Source organism: Neomonachus schauinslandi, chromosome 16 (genome assembly GCF_002201575.2).
Source record: "Neomonachus schauinslandi chromosome 16, ASM220157v2, whole genome shotgun sequence".
NCBI lineage: Eukaryota > Metazoa > Chordata > Mammalia > Carnivora > Phocidae > Neomonachus > Neomonachus schauinslandi.
Genome location: NC_058418.1, coordinates 2,026,598 through 2,031,453, shown reverse-complemented (window position 1 = coordinate 2,031,453; position 4,856 = coordinate 2,026,598). Strand labels below are relative to the sequence as shown.

The window sequence follows — 4,856 nt, the reverse complement described above, 5'->3', positions numbered from 1 at the left end:
ATTGATTACTTGAATTTATAACATGCTCCCATCTGTGTAGTTCCTCTTTCATGCTTCTTTTTCATTTAATTGTTAGTAAAAATGTATATATTTAAGGTGCACAGCGGGATGATTAGATGTGTAATCATTTACATAGTGAAATGACTCGGACAGTCCAGCTACAGAGTTGCCGTTTTGTGTGTGTGACGCAAGCGCCCGAAAGCTCTCTCTACAAGTTTCCGGTATTCGTATTATTAAGTGTAGTCCCACTGTTCCGGAGATCTCCAGACTTATTTACCCTGTATAAGTGCAACTTTGTCCCTGCTGACCAGTTTCTCCCCATTCCCCACCCCTGGCCACCACCGTTCTACTCTCTGCTTCAAAGTATTCAACTGTTTCAGACCCACATGCAAGTGAGATCATGCAATCTTTTTTTTTTTTTTTAAGATTTTAAAAATATTTACTTGTCAGAGAGAGAGCAAGAGCAGGGTGGAGGGGCAGAGGGAGAGGGAGAAGCAGGCTCCCCGCTGGGCAGGGAGCCTGATGGAGGACTTGATCGCAGGACCCTGGGATCATGACCTGAGCCGAAGGCAGATGCTTAACCGACTGAGCCACCCAGGCATCCAGAGATCATGCAGTCTTTTTTGAGAAAGCTTTGCCGTTGTTTCTTTGGGGCCAAGACACCAAACAGGAAAACCTACTTTCTATAGAAAGGGGCTTTGAAAATCAGTGACAGACTCCAAACCCCTCATTGTCTTTGGACGGACTGAAGACCAAAGGATAACAATGTGCTGTCTCAAGGTCATATGTCTCAAGGTCAGAAGCAGGCCTGACAACCCTCCTGGTCTGCCTGGCACTGGAAAACTTGTGGGACGCAGGACTTTCAGTCGTAAAATCTGGACAGTCTTGGGAAGGCTGGGATGGGTGGGTCGCTCTGCAAGTTGGAGAGGCCTTGTCTTTGTTTGGCCAAGGCTCATTTTTGTCTGTGTTCATGCACGATTACGGGGTCGTCTTGTTTCCGCCTCACTGCCTGGTGGTCGCAGAGCAGCCTTGTCTGAGGTGCATACGCCGTGAAATTGCAGGTGTCCCACAGGAGAGCACAGGGGTCTGGCTCTCCCTTCCCATCTGTGAGCCCCTTCCTGGGCCACAACAGCTGGGATTCCTCTGTCCACGTCACACCCGGGGAACGTGACTCTCAGGGAGGCCCCAGAGCCAATCCACGGTGTGGCTGGGACGACCTCCGCACACCCAGACCCTGAATCTCCATCTGCGGCCCAGATTCTGGAGGGAGGGAGCGATCCCCTCAGCCAAACTTTTCCTCTGATGGCTCTGAGAGATCCGTAAGGATTGTTTTTCCAATATCCTAGTCTAAGCTTTGCTAACAAGCATCCCCAGGTGGTGCCCAGGAGCCTCCAGAGACCGCAGGGGTGTAGTTGGGTGCAGAGATTACTTAAATTACTCACCTCTCTCTGCTTCTTCAGTTCTCCCCCTGCCTCGGCTCCAGCCGTCCCCACCAGGCTTTCTGGAAACTCTGTGAGAGACTGAAGAAAAAGATACAGAGGGAGATCAGACGTTCTTATTCTCAGGGATCCTGCTTGGGAACGTGCTGGGGATCGAGATGTTGTACACAGGCTCCTTGGAATGATCTTCTTGTTCTCCCCAAAGTGTGAGAGCAGCCTGATTCCTGTTTGTGTGTGGCCTCTTCATGGAAGGAAGGGGTGAAGTTCCCGGATTAGACTCTGCTGGAACCACGTGTGTGGCTGGGTATGGGAGAAGCGTGGGAAGAGGATGCTTAACCTGATACAGCTTCATCTGTCCATCCATCCTTCCATCTGTCTTTCCTTCCTTCCACCCTCCCATCTACCCACCCACCCATCCGTCCATCTTTCCATCCATCCGTCCTATTCCCTCTGCCTCCTGGCCATGCTAATCAGGTCCCTTTTCCTCCCAGCACTCTCCCGTCGTTTCCTTAGGAAGCATTTTTATCCCCTCATTAGGACAGGGTCCCTTCCCCTCATGTCAGAAACTCAAATTCCTACAAGCGCTAGGCGGGTACTATAGTGTTCCTAACTGCTCCTTTGTCCTAGTTTCAGACATGTCCTCTCTCATCACCTTCAAATGACAGTTCAACTTGGGTGTCTGGTCAAAGGAGGAGATAAAGGTATAAACGTATTTTCTTTCCCATTAAAAAAAAAAAATGGTACCTACTGTTCTCTCCTTCGCTGACATGTACCCAAGTGTTCCCATATAATTCCTGCCTCCACCAAACTCACTTCCACATTTTTAGTTTAACAATGTATTAGAAACCTGTCTATCTATCTATTTAGATACCTATTAGATAGATAGATAGATATCAGTATACATAGTTTCCTTATTCGTTTCACTTCTGCACAGTGTTCTTGCCATGGATGGGCCACAATTTCTTTACCCAGTCCTGTATTTCTAGACATTGCAATAGTTTTCCATCATCTGGAATACAACTTGGCATTTATGTTTTTAAGCATGAATTTAAGGGGCGCCTGCCTAGCTCAGTTGGAAGAGCATATGACTCTTGATCTCAGGGTGGTGAGTTCAAGCCCCACATTAGGTGTAGAGATGACTTAAGTAAATGAATAAATAAAATTTTTAAAAATGTTAAAAATCTGTTTGAAAATAATCCCATTGATCTCAGTTTGCACATGTGATCCGTTGGCAGGATAAACTCCTAGAGTTGCAGAACTTGGAAAAGGACACATGCAGATACGGTTTTTCAGGGAAGGGAGTGTGGTGGGAACAGAGCAAGGTCTTAGCACTGAGCGCACTAGTGTTACTTTTCAAATTTTTCTTTAGTCTATCAACTCCTGGGAGCTCAGGCCTTGTTTTTTTGTTGTTGTTGTTTTTTCGTCCCCCACTGTAACTTCATTGCCTGGGATCAAGTCTGGACCAGGTAGAAGCTGCTCAGAAGTGCTTGTTGAATGAATGAATAAATGCATTGAAGAAACAATGAGTGAATCCATCCATATAAGGGGATTCATGAGTCAATGATTCGGTAATGAATGAATGAATGAAAGAGCCCACTAGCCAATATGTAAAAGAATCACTGAAGGAATGATCTAATCTCTTCCACGATCCACCAATCTACAAATCCACCAATCCACCAATCAATGGCTGTATAATTGGATGGGTCCGTGAGTGCTTCTGAACGGTGGAATGTATTAAGCAAACATTCTTCAGCAAGGGCCACAGCAATGCAGGGGTAAAGGGGTCATCACGTGAATGTTGGTGACTTGAAAGAGCCCAACTTTATTTATTAAAAGCTGCCGGTTTCTGAACAACCTCTCAAGACTATCCACATTTTCCCACCCAGCCGGAGTTTCGGAAGGGGCATGGACGGCCAGAACAACACAGGGGAGATCTACTTCGTCCTGCTCGGGCTCTCCCAGTACCTGCGGGCTCAGACCATCTTCTTCTGCTTGCTCCTCCTATCCTACGTCATCACCCTTTTCGGGAACTGCCTCATCCTGCTCCTGATCTGCTATGATCCCCGGCTCCACACGCCCATGTACTTCTTCCTCAGCAACCTGTCCTTCCTGGACGTGGGCTACACCACATCCAGCATGCCTCAGATCCTCATCAACTGCTTGGTGACCGTTCCTGCCATCTCGCTAGGATAGTGCTTGGCCCAGATGGCCGTGGGCTCTATCTGGGTGTCGGGGAGTGTCTCCTGCTGGCCGCCATGGCCTATGATCGCTGTGTGGCCATCGTGGACCCCCTGCGCCACTCTGTGTGTACGGGGCCCTGGCTTTGCAGCCTGTTGGCCGGGACCTCATGGACGGCGGCGTTCCTGCTGACCGTGGTCCCTGCTGACCATGCCCTTGGAGTTCTGCGGCCGCCAGATCATCATTCACTTCTTGTGCGAGCTCCTGGCCCTGCTCAAGCTGACCTGCTCTGACCTGCAGTTCTATGAGCCGCTCATGGTGGGCACCAGTGCCCTGGCTCTGCTGGTTCCCTTTGCCTTCATCGTGGCCTCCTACGGAAGGATCCTGGTGGCCATGCTGCGGATGCGCTCCACAGAGGGCCACGGCAAGGCCTTTTCCACGTGTGGGTCTCACCTCACGGTGGTGGCGCTCTTCTATGGCACGGCCATCTCCATGTACATGATGCCTCAGGACAAGATCGTCCGTGACCGAGACAAGATCGTCTCCATGTCCTGCGGCGTCCTCACCCTCATGATGAACCTCCTCATCTACAGCCTGCGGAACAAGGACATGAAAGGCGCCTTCAGGAGGCTCTTGGGGAAAAAGGCTGACTCCCAAGATGCGGGGCTGAGGAGGGGGGAAATAAATTGATATTCTGGATTGCCTACTCTGGGCTGTAAAGTGTGAGTTACTTCTTTGCCACCGTTCTACGGAGGATGTATCTCACACACACACACACACACACACGGACTCCTATTTTAAAAAAGTATTTCCTCTGAGGAAGTCAAGCAAGAGCCAATTCTCCGTGTGTGTGTGAGTGTGAATGAGTGTGTGTGAGATGCGGACACGAAAGAGACTGTCCCAGACGTTCTCGATGGCTGAAGGGGAGGAGGGATGGATCCACGTCGACCGACTCTCGCCGCTGGTTCGGGACCCGGTGGCCAGCCCCCAGCCAGAGGTGTGTCTAGCCGCTTCTGCTGCCTCGGGAGCCCCTCCAGGAAGCTGCACCCCGTGGGCGCACTGCAGAGGCGTGGGGCTGCTGTCTCAGTGACCCCTGCATGGCCGTACCTTCCCGCCGGGGCCGTGTCTTTCTGCCCAGCACTGCGAAAGTCTGGGATTGTACCTACTCAGTGCCTCGTGTGTTAAATAGATGCTGGAAAAGACATGGGGCTTCTGGGTCGGGGACAGAGCGTCAGGACT

At 50.4% G+C, this 4,856-nt stretch overlaps 1 pseudogene; it reads left to right on the top strand.

The window, feature by feature from the left end:
* Positions 1 to 3,344: 3,344 nt before the first annotated feature.
* On the top strand, positions 3,345 to 4,307 carry LOC110573669 (annotated as a pseudogene).
* The last annotated feature ends 549 nt before the right edge of the window (positions 4,308 to 4,856 follow it).